This window comes from Carcharodon carcharias, chromosome 8 (genome assembly GCF_017639515.1).
Source record: "Carcharodon carcharias isolate sCarCar2 chromosome 8, sCarCar2.pri, whole genome shotgun sequence".
NCBI classification, from domain to species: Eukaryota; Metazoa; Chordata; class Chondrichthyes; order Lamniformes; family Lamnidae; genus Carcharodon; species Carcharodon carcharias.
Window position 1 is genome coordinate 124509046 of NC_054474.1, and position 18797 is coordinate 124527842.

General features: G+C 43.0%; 1 protein-coding gene across 3 annotated transcripts in view; it reads right to left on the reverse strand.

Moving 5' to 3' along the window:
• Positions 1 to 18797, reverse strand: part of slc31a1 (solute carrier family 31 member 1) — a 60193-nt gene that overhangs the window by 37426 nt on the left and 3970 nt on the right. The window lies entirely within an intron of this gene.

Sequence of the window (18797 nt, forward strand, 5' to 3'; positions counted from 1 at the left end):
GGCCAAGTAGGAACCAAAAAAGGGATTTACACAGAGGCAAAGGCATGGCTGAGGTGTTAAATGAATATTTTGCATATGTCTACCTGTGAGGTAGATGTCCAGGCCATGGTGACACAGGAGGAATCTCTGTCACTTGAAGGGTTCAAAATTGATAAGGAGGAGATATTGGATAAGCTGTCGGTTCTTAAAGTTGGTAAGGCACTGGGGCCAGATGAGATGCATCCAAGAATGTTGAGGGAAGTGAGAGTAGAAATTGCAGAAGCACTGGCAATAATCTTTCAATGTTCCCTGGATTTGGGGGAGGTGTGAGAGAACTGAAGAATCACAATCATTACGCCCTTCAAAAAAGGTTGTAAAGATCCGCCCTGCAATTACAGACCAGGCAGTTTAACTTCAGTGGTGGGTAAACTTCTAGAAACAGTTATTCGGGATAGAATTAATAGTCACATGGAAAAATTTGGATTGATTAGGAAGAGTCAGTAAGGATTTGTTAAAGTAAAATCGTGTCTAACTAATTTGTTGGAGTTTTTTGAAGAGGTAACAGAGATGGTTGATGAGGGCAAGGCCACTGATGTAGTGTATATGGACTTCCAAAAGGCTTTCGATGTAGTGCCACACAACAGACTTATGAGGAAAGTTATGGGTCATGGAATAAAAGGGAGAATAGCAACATGGGTACAAAATTGGCTGAGAGTTAGGAAACAGAGAGAACTGGTGAAAGGGAATTTTTCAGGCTCAAAGGACATTTGTAGTGGAGTTCCCCAGGGGTCGGTATTGGGACCCTTGCTCTTCCTGAAATATATAAATGATCTAGATCTTGGTGTGCAGGGGACAATTTCAAAGTTTGCAGCCAACACAAAACTTGGGAGATTTGTGATCTGTGAGGACAGTGTAGAACTTCAAAAGGAAGTAATATCTCCAAATTTGCAGATGACACAAAGCTGGCTGGGAGGGTGAGCTGTGAGGAGGATGCAGAGATGCTTCAGTGTGATTTGTGCAAGCTGAGTGAGTGGGCAAATGCAATATAATGTGGATAAATGTGAGATTATCCATTTTGGTAGCAAAAACAGGAAGGCAGATTATCTGAATGGCTATAAATTGAGAGAGGGGAATGTGCAACAAGACCTGGGTGCCCTTGTACACCAGTCGCTGAAGGTAAGCATGCAGGTGCAGCAGGCGGTAAAGAAGGCAAATGGTATGTTGGCCTTCATAGCCAGAGGATTCGAATACAGGAACAGGGATGTCTTGCTGCAACTGTACAGGGCCTTGGTGAGACCACACCTGGAATATTGTGTGCAGTTTTGGTCTCCTTATCTAAGGAAGGATGTACTTGCTATAGAGGGAGTGCAGCGAAGGTTTCCCCGACTGAATCATGGGATAGTGGGCCTGACATATGAGGAGAGATTGAGTCGATTATGATTATATTCGCTGGAGTTCAGAAGAATGAGGGGGGATCTCATAGAAACATATAAAATTCTAACAGGACTAGACAGGGTGGATGCAAGAAGGATGTTCTCGATGGTGGGGGAGTCCAGAAACTGTGGTCACAGTCTGAGGATATGGGGTAGACCATTTAGGACTGAGAGAATTGTGAGCCTGTGGAATTTGTTACCACAGAAAGTAGTTGAGCCCAAAATATTGTATGTTTTCAAGAAGGAGTTAGATATAGCTCTTGGGGTGAAAGGGATCAAAGGGTATGGGGAGAAAGCGGGAGCAGGCTATTGAGTTGGATGATCAGCCATGACCATAATGAATGGCGGAGCAGGCTCGAGGGGCCGAATGGCCTACTCCTGCTCCTAGTTTCTATGACTGGGCAGATAGGTGGCAGATGAAGTTCAATGTGGAGAAGTGTGAGGTGATGCACTTTGGTGCAAAGAACATGGAGAAACAGTATAAAATAAAGGATACTATTTAAAGGGTGTGCAGGAGCAGAGATCCCAGGGTGTATACATACATATGTCATTAAAGTTTGCAGGACAGTAGAGAGCTGTTCTAAAGCATTCTGTATTCTAGGCTTCATTAATAGGGGAATAGAGTACAAGAGCAGGGAGGTTATGATGAACTTATGTAAGACACTGGTTAGACCTCAGATGGAGTATTGTGTACAGTTCTGGATGCCACACCATAAGGAGGATGTGACCGCATTGGAGAGTGCAGAAGAGGTTTATGAGAATGGTTCCAGAGATGATATACTTCTGTTATGAGGAAAGACTGGAGAAGTTGGGACCGATTTCCTTGGAGAGGAGAAGGCTGAGAGGAGACTCGATAGAAGTTTTCAAAATAATGAGGGGCATGGACAGAGTAGATAGGGAGAAACTGTTACCACTCGTAAATGGATTGAGAACCAGAGGGCACAGTATTAAAGTGTTTTGCAAAAGGAGCAAATGCAAAGAACTTTTTCACACAACTAGTAGTTAGGGTTTGGAATGCACTGCCTGGAAGTGTGGTGGAGGTAGGTTCCATTCAGGCATTCAAGAGGGCATTGGATGATTATCTAAATAGAAACAACATGTAGGGTTACAGGGAAAAGGCAGGAGATTGGTACTAAGTTAAAATGCTCAGAGAGCCGGTGCAGACACGATGAGCTGAATGGCTGACATCTACACCGTAACAATTGTGGCTGTGTGGATTGGAAATTCAATGGAATAAAACTAAACCGTTCTGAAGAGCTGTACAGATGCTAGGAAAAGCTTAATGCAATTTAATCTAGCAATGTACTTCCTTTAATTCTCTCAACCCCTCCTCTGTCTCAATTTGTCATGCTACTTGTCCTTTGCAGAAACTTCCTCCACTAAATATTGGGAAATCAAAGCCATTGTCTATGAAACTTGCAACAAACTACAATGCCAGGTGAATGACACAATTAATCTGATTAATCACTGTCTGTGACCAAACCAGACCGTTTAGAATGTCTTGGCATTCTTTTTGAGCTCAAGATGAACTTCAGAGGATGGGGTGCCAATTAAGCAGACTGCTTTGTCCGGTATGGTGTTGAGCTTCTTGAATTATTGTTGGAGCCACACTCATCCAGGCAAATGGAGTATATTCCATCATATCTGCCCCATCACCAAAACCATCTACTTTTTTTATTCTTTCAAGGATATGAGTATTCCAGCTAGGCATTCGTTGCCCATCCCTAATTGCCCTTGTGAAGGTGGTGATGAGAAATCTTCATGAACCATTTACAGTTAATGTGGTGCAGGTACACCCACAGTGTTGTTATGGATCAAGTTTCAGGATTTTGACCCAGTGACAAGTGAAGGAATGACAATATATAGTTGCTAGTTAGAATGGAGTGTGGTTTGGAGGGGAACTTGCAGGTGGGTGTTCCCATGCATCTTCTGCCCTTGTCCTTCTAGATGGTAGAAGTCGCAGGTTTGGAAGGTGCCTGTGAGCAGCTTTGGTGAGTTGCTGCAGTGCATCTTGTAGATCGTATACAAAAACAGAATTACCTGGAAAAATTAGCAGGTCTGGCAGCATCGGCGGAGAAGAAAAGAGTTGACGTTTCGAGTCCTCATGACCCTTCGACAGAACTTGAGTTCGAGTCCAAGAAAGAGTTGAAATATAAGCTGGTTTAAGGTGTGTGTGTGGGGGGCGGAGAGAGAGAGAGAGAGAGAGAGAGAAGTGGAGGGGGGGTTTGGTTGTAGGGACAAACAAGCAGTGATAGAAGCAGATCATCAAAAGATGTCACAAACAATAGAACACATAGGTGTTAAAGTTGGGGATAATATCTAAACGAATGTGCTAATTAAGAATGGATGGTAGGGCACTCAAGGTATAGCTCTAGTGGGGGTGGGGACAGCATAAAAGATTTTAAGATATTTAAAAATAATGGAAAAATAAGGGTGCATCCGCCCTCACGCCTTCTCCTCCCTCCCAGAAACATGATAGGGTCCCCCTTGTCCTCACTTATCACCCCACCAGCCTCCGCATTCAAAGGATCATCCTCCGCCAACTCCAGCATGATGCCACCAACAAATACATCTTCCCTTCACCCCCCCTATCGGCATTCCGTAGGGATCGCTCCCTCCGGGACACCCTGGCCCACTCCTCCATCACCCCCTACTCCTCAACCCCCTCCTATGGCACCACCCCATGCCCACGCAAAAGATGCAACACCTGCCCCTTCACTTCCTCTCTCCTCACCGTCCAAGGGCCCAGACACTCCTTTCAAGTGAAGCAGCATTTCACTTGCATTTCCCCTTAGTTTACTGCATTCGTTGCTCCCAATGTGGTCTCCTCTACACTGGAGAGACCAAACGTAAACTGGGCGACCGCTTTGCAGAACACCTGCGGTCTGTCCGCAAGAATGACCCAAACCTCCCTGTCGCTTGCCATTTTAACACTCCACCCTGCTCTCTTGCCCACATGTCTGTCCTTGGCTTGCTGCATTGCTCCAGTGAAGCCCAACGCAAACTGGAGGAACAACACCTCATCTTCCGACTAGGCACTTTACAGCCTTCTGGACTGAATATTGAATTCAACAACTTTAGGTCGTGAGCTCCCTCTCCCATCCCCACCCCCTTTCTGCTTCCCCCTTCCTCTTTTTTTCCAATAAATTATATAGATTTTTCTTTTCCCACCTATTTCCATTATTTTTAAATATCTTAAAATCTTTTATGCTCTCCCCACCCCCACTAGAGCTATACCTTGAGTGCCCTACCATCCATTCTTAATTAGCACATTCGTTTAGATAATATCACCAACTTTAACACCTATGTGTTCTATTGTTTGTGACATCTTTTGATGATCTGCTTCTATCACTGCTTGTTTGTCCCTACAACCACACCCCCCCCCTCCACTTCTCGCTCTCTCTCCGCCCCCCCCACACACCTTAAACCAGCTTATATTTCAACTCTTTCTTGGACTCGAACGCAAGTTCTGTCGAAGGGTCATGAGGACTCGAAACGTCAACTCTTTTCTTCTCCGCCGATGCTGCCAGACCTGCTGAGTTTTTCCAGGTAATTCTGTTTTTGTTTTGGATTTCCAGCATCCGCAGTTTTTTTGTTTTTATCTTTGTAGATTGTATACCTTGCTGCCACTGTGCTTCAGTGTTGGAGGTAGTGAATGTTTAAGGTGGAGGATGGGATGCCAATCAAGCAGACTGCTTTGTCCAGTATGGTGTTGAGCTTCTTGAATTATTGTTGGAGCCACACTTATCCAGGCAAGTGGAGTATATTCCATCACAGTCCTGACACACCTTACAGATGGTGGACAGGCTCTGGGGAGTCAGGTGGTGAGTTATTCACCTCAGGATTCCCTGGCTCTCACCTGCCCTATTACCCACAGTATTTATATGGCTGGTCCGGTTTAGTTTCTGGTCAATGGTAACCCCCCCAGGGTGTTGACATTGGGGGTTCAGTAATGGTAATGCCACTGAATGTCATGGAAGATGGTTGGATTCTCTCTTATTGGAGATGGTCATTGCCTGGCACTTGTGTGGTGCAAATGGAACTTTCCACTTATCAGCCCAAGCCTGAATGTTGTCTTGCTGCATACGGACATGGACTGCTTCAGTATCTGAGGATCGTGAATGATGCTGAACATTGTACAATCATCTGCGAATATCCCCACTTCTGACCTTAGGATGGAGGAAGGTCATTGATGAAGCAGCTGAAGATGGTTGGGCTGAGAACACTAACCTGAGGAACTCCTGCAGCAATGTCCTGGGACTGAGATGTTTGGCCTCTAACAACCACAACCATCTTCCTTTGTGCTAGATATGACTCCAACCAGTGGAGAGCTTTCCCCCCAATTCCCACCGACTTCAATTTTGCTAGAGCTCCTTGATGCTACACTCGGTCAAATTGTCCTGAAGTCAAATGGCGGTCACTCACCTCACCTCTGGAACTCAGACTGTGGTGAGGTCAGGAACAGAGTGGCCTAGCAGAATTTAAGCTGACCGTCAGTGAGCAGATTATTGCTGCGTTAGTGCTGTTTGATAGCACTGTCTATGACACCTTCCATCAATCTGACGAAGATGACACTTTTGGGGGCAGTAATGGTTGGATTGGATTTGTCCTTTCTGTGGACAGGATAAACTGGGCAATTTTCTACATTATTGGGTAGACTTAAATGGGACAACTTGTGCTTGGCCTGCATGGCAGCTTATAGGGAGCACTGCACTCCTGACTTTGCACAAAAACCCTTTCAATCCAGTATGGTATTTTTATTCATTAATGGGCTGTCAGCATCGTTGCCAAGGCCAGCATTCATTGCCCATCCCTACATTACTGAGTTCACTGGTTTTAGCTAGGCCAGCTGAAGGCATACAAATAGTTTGTGCTTCCTGAGAACTAAGGGGAGAAAATATTAATCACAACTCTGTAAGCCCCTACTATTTGTGACAATCTGCATCGCCATCTCAATTATACGCCAATGCTTACCATCCTGCTTTACACAAAGAATGCCCAATGGATGAAATACTGTGGCAATACTACTATCATCACTGCAATCAGATCCCAATTTGAATCACTACCTTCAAGGAGGAAGAATAAAGACAGAGAAAATTGAAGGAAGCAAAATAATGTATGGGTACTTATAACCCGATGGAAATTTATTGCAGAACAGATGAGTCATTTTTGGAAGAGGTGTAAAGAAGTAAACAAGTGAAGGTAGTTTTACTTTAACTACGTTTAAACTTCAAGGCCTTTCACAATGGTCCAGGGCCTCCTAAACATTGTGCAACACACAAACAAACCAAATGGGGATTGCTCATTTTAAGCTTTAATGCCATATCCCAGATAGGATCATCTATTAGAAATTAGCATGTGAGGGAAAACACTTAACTGTCCTTGCAGAGATTCAAGCTCACATTACGAATTGTTCTGGCTGCCTGAATAGAAAGGTTGACTATCTTTGCAGCTTTACAAAATCACATAAGTGGTAAGCTGACTCAAATGCCCAGCTTATCATCACACAGCCATCAGTTTATTGGCACGAAGTGAAACACAGAATCACAGTTATCAGGGCATGAGCGGTTCTGCACAATGCCCCTGATAACAGCAATATTAAGTATGGGGTATTGATATCAGATAGAACTGTGTAGAAACAAGTTGCCACTCCAATTGTATACTTTATTTCTACTGATATTTCTGACAAAAGCAGTATCTTTATCTTCACTTATTTTAGGGTTTAAGATAAGACATTAAGCTGTCTGCCTGTTGAGGTTGACATAAAAGGTCCCATAGCATTCCGTCAAACAGCAGGATAATTCTCCAGGTGTCCTAGTCAACAATGACCAGGGCAAAGGGATAAGCCAGGAATTATATGTCAGCTTATCTTACTCCCTTGTGGGTTATGCTTTTGTTAAACTCTTTGGAACCTCTTTATACTTTAAAGGCATTTTAATAATGGATGTTGTCACTGTTGTAAGAATTGTGTCCAAAATATTAAATGGAAATTGTTAGCACTTAAAAAGATATGGATTAATCAGCGATAATTAGTGTGGAGTTGTAAAGGGCATGCTTGTTTGACTGGAAGGAATAGTTGCATTTATAAAGCACCTTGTACGTCTTCATAACATCCCAAAGTGCTTTATAGCTAATGAAGTACTTTTCAAGTGCAACCATTGTCATAAAGTAGAAAAATATAAAATAATTACATTGAAGAAATAATTAGCATGTGATTAAAGGGATTATGGTAGACATGCAACATACAAATTAGGAGCATGATTCTCAAGTCTGCTCTGCCATTCAATAAGATCATGGCTAATCTGGTTGTGGTCTCAACTCCAGTTTCCTTGCTAACCCCAATACCCTTTTACTCCCTTATCAGTCAAGTTTCTATCTAATCCAGCTTTAAAGGAATATTCAGCCTTAAAAATATTCATTAACCCTACCTCCACCAATCTCTGAGGAACAGAGTTTCATAGACTCGTGACCATTGAGAGAAAAAATTCTCATCTCCGACCTAAATGGAAGACTCCTTATTTTTGAACTGTGTCCACTAGTTCTAGTCTCTCCCACACAGGGAAACATCCACCCTGTCAAGTCCCTTCAGGATCTTATATGCTTCAATAAGATAGTTCCTCATTCTTCTAAACTCCAATGGATACAGGCCCAACCTGTCCAACTTTTCTCATAGGATAATCCCTTCATTCCAGGAATTAGTTGGTTGAACTTTCTCTGAACTGTTTCAAATGCATTATATTCTTTCTTAAAAAAGGAAACCAAAACTGTACACAGTACTCCAGATGTGATCTCACCAACAACCTATACAAGCATTGCAAAAATCCCTAATTTTACATTTCATTCCCCTTGCAATAAATGACAACATTCCATTTGTCATCCTAATCACTTGCTGTCCCTGCACACCAACTTTTTGTAATTTATCTACAGGACACCCAGATCCCTCTGTACCTCAGTTCTGCAATCTCTCACCATTCAAATAGTATGCTGCTTTTCTATTCTTACTGCCAAAATGGACAAGTTCACATTTTCCCACATTATACTCCATGTGCCAAATTTTGGCCCACTCACCTTACCTATCTATATCCCTTTGCAGACTCCTTATGTACTTCTCACAACTTACTTTCCCACCTATCTTTGAGTCATCAGCAAACTTAGCAACCATATATTTGAAACAAAAACAGAATTACCTGGAAAAACTCAGGTCTGTTTTTGTTTTGGATTTCCAGCATCCGCAGTTTTTTTCTTTTTAACCATATATTTGGATCTGCCATCAAAGTCATTAATACAGATTGTGAATAGTTGAGGCCGTAGCACTGATCCCTGTGGCACTCCACTCGTTACATCTTACCAACCTGAAAATGATCCATTTATGTCTACTCTCCATTTCCTTATTAGCTAACCAATCCTCTATCCATGCTAATATGTTATCCCCTACACCATGAACTCTTCCCTTGTGTAATAATCTTTTGATGTGGCACCTTGTCAAAAGTTTTCTGCAAGTCTAAGTGCACCAGATCCACAGGTTCCCCTTTATCCAATAGGATAACGGGACTCCATCCCATTCTCTCAGTTCCTTTGCCTCTGGTCGCATCTGTTCTGATGACGCCACTTTGCAAAACAGCACTTCTGGCATGTCTTCTTTCTTCCTTAACCAAGGTTTCCCACCACTGTGATTGACAGGGCCCTCAACCACGTCTGACCCATCTTCCACGCCTCTGCCCTCACATCTTCCCCTCCCTCCCAGAACCATGATAGGGTCCCCCTTGTCCTCACTTTTCACCCCACCAGTCTCCACATTCAAAAGATCATCCTCCACCATTTCCAACATGATGCCACCACCAAACTCATCTTCCCCTCACACCCCGTCAGCATTCCGTAGGGATCGTTCCTTCCTGGACACCCTGATCTACTCCTCCATCAATCCCAACAACTCAGCCCCCTCACACAGCACCATCCCATGCAATCGCAGAAGGTGCAACACCTGCCCCTTTATCTCCTCTCCCCTCACCTTCCAAGGGCCCAAACACTCCTTTCAGGTGAAGCAGTGCTTCACTTGCAACTTCAATTTGGTCCACTGCATTAGCTTCTCTCAATGCAGTCTCCTCTACATTGGGGAGACCAAAAGCAGCCTGGAAGACCGCTTTGCGGAACGCCTTCGGTCTGTCTGCAAGCATGGCCTAGACCTTCCTATCGCTTGCCATTTCAACACACCATCTTGCTCTCAAGCCCACATGTCCGTCCTTGACTTGCTGCAATGTTCCAGTGAAGCTCAACACAAACTGGAGGAACAGCACCTCATCTTCCGATTAGGCACATTATAGCCTTCCGGACTTAATATTGAGTTCAACAACTTCAGACCATGAACACTCTCCTCTATCTTCAACCCTTTTTAACACCCTTTTTTAAAAGTTAATTTTTACTTTTTATCCACTTATTTTCATTTTTATTCATTTATTCATTTTATCCCATTTATATCCCTTCTTTAAATCCCTTTTTCCTCAACCACTGCCATCTCTCCCCACTCCATCCCCAAAAGGGCCATTTGTTATTTTTTTTATGTTGTTCTTTCACAGAGTGCATATCCTCATTCTGCTATTAATACATTCTGCTTTCTTACCTTTTTGCCACTACCATTAACACTCCCTTTGTCTTTTTGTCCATGACATCTTTGTCAATCTCTCCTTAGCCCCCTTCTATTGTTGGCCTCCTATCCAGATTCAGCTGTTCAACGCCCTTAAACAGTACAAATTTCATCACATTTCTACTTCTCTTTAGCTCTGAAGAAGGGTCATACAGACTCGAAACATTAACTCTGTTTCTCTCTCCACAGGTGCTGTCAGACCTGCTGAGTTTTTCTAGCATTTTCTGTTTTTATTTCTGATTTCCAGCATCCACAGTGTTTTGCTTTTATCTCCTTTATCCATGCTATTATAAATATGTATTTTTGAGCTGAATTTGAGAAGCTACCATATTAGAAATGGTTTCATAAATGAATGCAATAATAGAATAACGGGGGTCTGGATGTATTGATAATGAGATAGTTGGACAACAGAAAGCAGAGTAAATGTTAGTTTTTTTCAGATTGGCAAGCTATGATAATAATGTTCCCTACGTTTTATGCTGGGACGTGGCCAAAGACGAAATCATTTTGAATTTTTCCAATGACATCAAATCAGGGGGCATGTTAGACACTGAGAAGGAATACAAAAGATTTTATGAAAATGTACAGGTCAATCAAGTGGGCTGATAGACGGCAGAGGTAGTTCAAATGTGAAGTTATGTACTTTGGGCATGTGCAAAGAGGAGATCGCGAACCAGTACATGAGATTTTAGACACTGAACAGAAAAAAAGTATTTTCAATTTCATGTGACAGAGATTTGGCCACAGCTGAAGTTTAGTATTCAGTTCTGAGCTTATTACAAGAATAATATTCGAGACATGGAAAGCATATGGTTGAAATACCAGGAAGGAGAGCTTATAACGATGTGGAATTCTGGAGTTTTTAGGATAAGGAATGTTAATGTAACAGAGATTTTTAAATTATGACAAGGCTACTAGCGAAGGTTAGAAGATTTATATGCATCACTAGACCATATGCAACTTGGTTCTTTTCTCCATTACATGCTGTATTCTTAACTAGAGCTAAAAACATCAGGATTTAAGGGGAATTATTCTGATTTATTCAATTATGGCTGTCCATACAGTTCCTGATTCAAGTGCATCATAGACACTCAACCAACAAAGATGTTCTCTTTTCCTAAATTATATTCCAAAGTAATCATGTTAGAAAGATTGAGATTTCACTTAAAACTACTGTTCTGGCTTGAATGAAAGTCAGCAGTAACTCATTAGCAAAGATACAAATGCAATATTCAAACCAGGAAATCCTGGGTAATCTTTCACTTCATTACAGCATCATTGCCTTATTTAGCACTTTTAATTTAGGAAAAGAGCCCAAAGTAATTCACAAAATCTAATCAAACAAAAGATACTGAGCCAGAGAAAGAAATATTAGAGTGGGTGACCAACAGTTTGTTAAAAGAGATGGGTTTAATGGAGGTTCTTAGAGGGTGAGAGGAAGATAGAGGGGCAGAAAGATTTGGGGTGTGAATTCCAGAGTACAGAGCCTAGATGCCTGAAGGCATGGCAGCAAATAGTAGGGTGGATACTTAACAGATCAGAACAAAAGGAATCTGGGCTTCTTCCAGGCAGATGGGGGAGTGGAATAGGTCTGTAAGGGGAGGCTACAGAGATAGGGATGGGGCAAGACCATGCAGGGATATAAACCAGGGTTTGACGATTTTAAATTTGAGGCACTATGGGACCGGGAGCGGATATAAGTGAGGGAGGGCAGGAAAGATGAATGAGCAGGCCTGATGCAAGATACAGGCAACAAACATTTGGATGAACTGGTGTTTATGGGAGGCTGGCCAGCTGGATCTTTGGAATAGTCAGTTCAGAAGGGTACAGAATTTTACAGAATCATTGATGTTCACCTTAAAGGTAGGCTGTTTATTCATTGTCCATGCCCACCAATCACCCAATTTAGCTTATGTAAAAGTCAAGTCAAAAAAATAAAATTGAAAGGTGATGGATGATCACATTGTTGCCTTCTAATTCACTGCCACTTGTGCTGATCGTAAATCACAACTGTTTAACCTATAGTCACAAATTCTTTTGACTACATCTGATTCAGGTGGTACAACAATGTTACCTGCAGCTACCTCAAGATTTGCATCACTAATGTTTTGTACTATAACAAGACATTACATTGCACCCATTCCAGTGTCTGCCACTTCAACTGTTGCCTGTTCCAACATCCTCATACCCAAAGACACACACAAATGACTACTGGAAAACTCATAAGAGTTTCTCATTGGAATTTTTCACTTCACACATTGAAAATGCAAGGAATACAAGACCCACCACTTTTATTATAATATAGGAGACAGGTTGCTTAAATTTCACACAACAGGATGATAAATTACCCCAGTTCCAGAACAGTTGCTATTAAAATGCAATTTAAGCTCCTGTTTCTGTACTCTGTCCCTTCCATGATTTCTCCAGTCCTACACCCTTCATCTGCTACCCCCAAACATACCACCCCTTTCCCTGAGGTTAGTGGCTCATACTCTTCACAGCATAAGCCTAAATATTGAGTGTTTGCAGACTATTTCACTATTCATCACACCCTCCGGCATCCAGCAACAGTTAGTTAGCTGTCAGGGATAGGACTGCAGGTGGCCTTTCCCCACCCTCCCACGGACTGGGATCTGGCAGCTAACTATCATGCTCCAGGCTGCCCTTAGATTGACTAACTCAGCACATACCCAGTGTTGTTCGTTTTAGTACAAATATTTCACAAGCCAAAAATCTCAAACACTGCGCAGCACTTGGTTGAGCAACAACATGGACATGATGCCCCATGAGGCTGTTTTTAAAATTCCTCACACAATACAATTTAGAAATAAGAGTTCTCTATGAAAGTTAACCATTTAAATACAAACAGTAGTTATTGAAAGCATACAGCTTTAAGCAACACCTGAAGATCTGCATGCACTGCACCGAAGTCCTTTCAAAAATGTAGATATTTGTGAGGTACATGCACCCAAGCTTTCTCCATGTTGCCAATTTATTATTGCTGGGTAATAGTACATAAGAGTTGAATGTCCCCCAGTCTCTCTGCCAAGTGGCCATTCCATGAAAAGCAAGAGAATGAATACTGACCTGCCGTTTAACCTTGTGGAGCACAGCAGCTGAACATAACCTCTGTTCATTCCACATAAACAACAGTCATGTAATCTGTCTTGCCTGTGTGTATGGGGTGGTGGATAGGAGATAAGTCTTTTTTTATTCATGGGATGTGGGCTTCGCTGGCTGGGCCAGCATTTAATGCCCATCCCTAGTTGCCCTTGAGAAGGTGGCGATGAGCTGCCTTCTTGAACCGCTGCAGTCCATGTGGTGTAGGTACACCCACAGTGCTGTTAGGAAGGGAGTTCCAGGATTTTGACCCAGCAACAGTGAAGGAATGGGGATACATTTCTAAGTCAGGAAGGTGAGTGACTTGAAGAGGAACTTCCAGGTGGTGGTGCTCCCATCTATCTGCTGCACTTGTCCTTCTAGATGATAGTGGTCATGGGCTTGGAAGGTGCTGTCTAAGGTGCCGTGGTGAATTGCTGCAGTGCATCTTGCAGATGGTACACACTGCTGCTACTTTGCGTCAGTGGTGGAGGGAGTTAATGTTTGAGGATGTGGTTCCAATCAAATGGGCTGTTTTGTCCTGGACAGTGTCAAGCTTCTTGAGTGCTATGGAAGCTTCACTCGTCCAGGCAAATGGGGAGTATTCCATCACACTCCCAATTTGTGCCTTGTAGATGGTGGACAGGCCTTGGGGAGTCAGGGGGTGAGTTACTCATCGCAGGGTTCCTAGCCTCTGACCTGCTCTTGTAGTCACAGTATTTATATGGTTAGTCCAGTTCAGTTTCTGGTCAATGGCAACTCCCAGAATGTTGATAGTGGAGGATGGTAATGCCATTGAACGTCAAGGAGTGATGGTTGGATTCTCTCATGTTGGAGGTAGACATTGCCTGACACTTGAGGGGCGAATGTTACTTGCCGCTTGTCAGCCCAAGCCTCGATATTGTCCAGGTCTTGCTGCATTTGGACATAGCCTGCTTCTGTATCTGAAGAGTTGCAAATGGTGCTGAACATTGCCAAATCATCAGCAAACATCCCCACTTCTGACCTTCTGATGGAAGGAAGGTCATTGATGAAGCAGCTGAAGATGGTTGGGCCTTGGACACTATCCTGAGGAACTCCTGCAGTGATGTCCTGGAGCTGAGATGACTGACCTCCAACAACCACAACCATCTTCCTTTGTGTTAACTATAATTCCAACCAGTGGAGACTTTTCCCCGATTCCCATTGATTCCAGTTTTGTTAGGGGTCCTTGATGCCACACGCAGTCAAATGCGGCCTTGATGTCAAGGACAGTCACTCTCACCTCGGGAGTTCAGCTCTTTTATCCATGTTTGAGCCAAGGCTGGAATAAGGTCAGGAGCTGGGTGTTTAGTTACAATTCTCCAACCATCATGCTGTTGGTCTTTTTTTTCCCCATCATTTCTGTATGTTCATAAGACCTCTTTTACTACCTTCATTGGGATCAACTAGCTCAGCACAGGTTAGAAATCAAAATTGGAACTACCTGACCTCTATTCCTGAGTTGCATACTAATTTTGCCCATTTGGGGAGCACAGCCTTTTCCACTGCGCACTCAAGGAGACAATTCCATATAACACTGATCACTTGTGATAAATGCAGTGTACACTTTTCACAAGACCAACAGTCAGCTGAATGAGGATGCATCACATTTAGCATAAGGTTACTGACCAAATATGGGAATACCTCATTCTACATTAGTATGAACACGATGGCCTTGAAATCATAAGTGGCAGAAACTGGTCCATTAACCTTCACAAGGATTGCAACAAAGTCAACCAGAAAAAGTTGGCGTAAAAGAATTATCTAAGCATAACTATACATTCATAGAAAGTCTCTGTCCGACTGGATTTAGAACACCCTCAATGACAAGCCAATAGGTCAAATTTACAGCACAAAGAGGGGACATTCGGTTGCTCCTGAATTTCTTTTCCATTTGCTAGTGACTGTCTTATATTTATTTTTTTTTTATTCATTCATTCATGGGATGCGGGCGTCACTGGGTAGGCCAGCATTTATTGCCCATCTCTATTTGCCCTTGAGAAGGTGGTGGTGAGCTTCTTTCTTGAACCGCTGCACATGATGTAGGTACATCCACAGTGCTGTTAGGAAGGGAGTTCCAGGGTTTTGACCCAGCGGCCAAGTTAGGATGGTGAATCGTTTGGAGGGGGACTTCTAGGTGGTCTGCTCCCCTTATCCTTCTAGATGGTAGTGGTCATGGGTTTGGAAGGTGCTGTCTAAGGAGGATTGGTCAGTTTCCACAGTGCATCTTGTAGATGGTAGACACTGCTGCCACTGTGCGTTGCTGGTGGAGGGAGTGAATGTTTGTGGATGGGATGCCAATCAAGCGGGCTGCTTCGTCCTGGATGGTGCTGCTCCTGGCATACCCTCCTAACTCTTCTTTGAACCAGGATTGATCTCCTGGCTTGGTGGTAAAGGTAGGTATGATGGGCCATGAGGTTACAGATTGTGGTTGAGTACAATTCTGCTGCTGCTGATGGCAGGAAACGCCTCAAGGTTGCCCAGTCTTGAGTTGCTAGATCTGTTTGAAATCTATCCCATCTAGCACAGTGGTAGTGCACACAACATAATGGAAGGTATCTTCAGTGTCAAGATGGGACTTAGTCTCCACAAAGGCTGGGCAGTGGTCACTCCTACTGATACTGTCATGGACAGATGCATCTGCAGCAGGCAGGCTGGTGAGGATGAAGTCTAGTATGTTTTTTCCTCATCTCCTGCCGCAGACTCAGTCTAGCAGCTATGTTCTTTAGGACTCGGCCAGCTTGGTGAGCAGTGGTGCTACCGAGCCATTCTTGGTGATGGACATTGAAGTCCCCCACCCAGAGTATTTTCTGTGCCCTTTTCACCCTCAGTGTTTCCTCCAAGTCGTGTTCAACATGGAGGAGCACTGATTCATCAGCTGAGGGAGGGCGGTACATAGTAATCAGCAGCAGGTTTCTTTGCCCACCTGATGCCATGAGACTTCATGGGGTCTGGAGTTCGAGTTGAGGACTCCCAGGGCAACTCCCTGTCAACTGTATATCAGTGTGCCACCACCTCTGTTGGGTCTGTCCTGGGTCAGGACATACTCAGGGATGGTGATGGCGGTGTCTAGGACCACCATCTGTAAGGTATGATGCCGTAAGTATGACTATGTCAGGTTGTTGCTTGACTAGTCTGTGGGACAACTCTCCCAATTTTGGCAGAAACCCCCAGACGTTAGTGAGAAGGACTCTGCAAGGTCAACAGGGCTGAATTTGCCATTGTCATTTCAGGTTATTAGGTCGATGCTGGGTGATCCGTCCTGTTTCATTCCTTTTAGACTTCGTAGCACTTTGATACTGCTGAGTGGCTCATTGGGCCATTTCAGAGGGCATTTAAGAGTCAACCACATTGCTTTAGGTCTGGAGTCACATGTAGGCCAGATCAGGTAAGGATGGCAGATTTCCTTCCCTATAGTCATTAGTGAACCAGTTGGGTTTTTATGACAATTGACAATGGTTTCATGGTCATCATTAGACTTTTAATTCCAGATTTTTATTGAATTCAAATTTTACCATCTGCCGTGGTGGGATTCAGGTCCCCAGAGCATTACTTTGGGTTTCTAGATTACTAGTCCAGTAACAAGACCACTACGCCACTGCCTCTCCAAGGTTTCCAATGTCCTCTTGTTTTTCTCTCTCCCACAAGTGGAAACATCTTCTCTACATCTACCCTTTGAATTCCATCAGAATTTTAAAAACCTCTGTCAGGTCACCCCTCAGCCTTTTCTTTTCTAGAAAAGAGTGCCAATTTGTCCAGTCTTTCTTGATAGGATCAGAAAACACATGAATCTCGGACAACTCAGACTCAGTAAGGCAGTCAGCACAAGGACTTCAAACATTTAGTTTGTTCTGAGGATGTGAGCGCTGCTGGCTACTTTTCAATTGAAGATTGGAATGACCTTTGTGTAACATGCAGCCTTTTCCACCTCTTGCCTGTGTTTAGAAAACTATTTAACTCATCAACAGTACCAATATCAAAATATTTCGGCTAACAGAATTCAAGCTTATGTCTCCTTTGACTGTTTAACTGTAGATTATGGAGTCTTTTGGGTCCTATAAAAAATTTAAAATGATAATTTGTGGATCTCAGGCTGAGGATATGAACAGCTTCCCATTGTGAAGAATCCCACCAGGAAGGCCTTGCATACCTCCAAATCTCTAAAATATAAAACAGGAAAAACCAGCAATTAAGAAAAATAAATGTCAACAGATCAGAGTTGTCATGGGTTGTGACTTGGTAGCCCAAAGGTAGAATTCAGCCTTCAGCTGTTAGCCTTACCGTTTTCCACCTTTGTTCTAATTATAGTCATCATGGCATGGAGGAGGCCATTCGGCCCATCAATTCTATGCTAGCTCTCTGTAGAGCAATACGCTCAGTACCATGCCCCTGCTCTATCCTCATAACTCTGCAAGTTTATTTCCTTCAAGTGCCAATCAATTTCCACTTGAAATTACTGATTAACTCTGCTTTCGCCATCCTTGCAGACGGTGACTTCCAGGTCATTACCACTTGCTGCATAAATAGTTCTTCCTCACATCCCTGCTGCATCCCTTGCCCAAAATCTTAAATATGTGTCCATTAGTCCTTGTCCCATCAGCTAATGGGAACAGCTTTTCTTTGCTAACTTACCTAAAAAACCTGTCATAATCTTGTACACCTCTATCAGATCTCTCCTCAATCCCTTTGCTCCAAGGAGAACAACCCCAGCTTCTGCAACCTAACCTTGCAGCTAAAATTCATCATCCCTGGAACCATTCTGGTAAATCTTCCCTGCACCTTCACAAGGGCAAGGACCCTCACATCCTGCCTAAATGTGGTGATCAGAACTGGATGCAATACTCCAGTTGTGGCCTAACCAGAGCAGCTCCATAAAACTGAAGGATCCCAACTAAAATTTCACCCCAATCTCCCTCTTTCATACCCTAAGTATATACTGCAAACAATTTCTCTTGCTGAAACTTTGTTGCATCTAAACTGGTGTTGAGACAACACAGGCAGTCAACAAGACGCTGCTTAGCTTCTGTACAAAATCTCAAGACTCAAAAATAACAGAAGTGAAGCATTGCTATCAGAATCAAGGTATTGGTGCAGGAGGTAAACAAAATACAGCAATTTTCTTACTTTATAATATGCCTTGATTACATCAGTAGTCCAATTCTGTTACTGTAAATTACACACACTTCTCAAATTACATAGTGTAACTCTATACCCACTTCTGTTTAGCTATGTTTATAATTTCACAGCAGAAATCCCATAATTATCACTGGAGTTTCAAGGTTTACTTGCACATGAAAACAATTATATTATGTCCATTGCTACAGGTGCCAATTATTGCCATCTCCACACAACACACTAGCACGCCAACATGCTCTTGCTGACTAAATCAATTGAAAGACATCAGTTATGGTTCACCGTAACTTAATGGTCAGACAAGTCTGTTTTATAAAGTATTTATTAAACAAATAATAAGTACACAACAATAAAGCCAAGAGACATTATGCTCTCTCTCAGGGGACTGTAACATAACATTGAACATGTCACTGCCCACTGAAGGTTGTACATAATTCAGGAATGTCTGCCATGAACTTGCATTACATTAGCTAAACTCACTGAATGCTGCA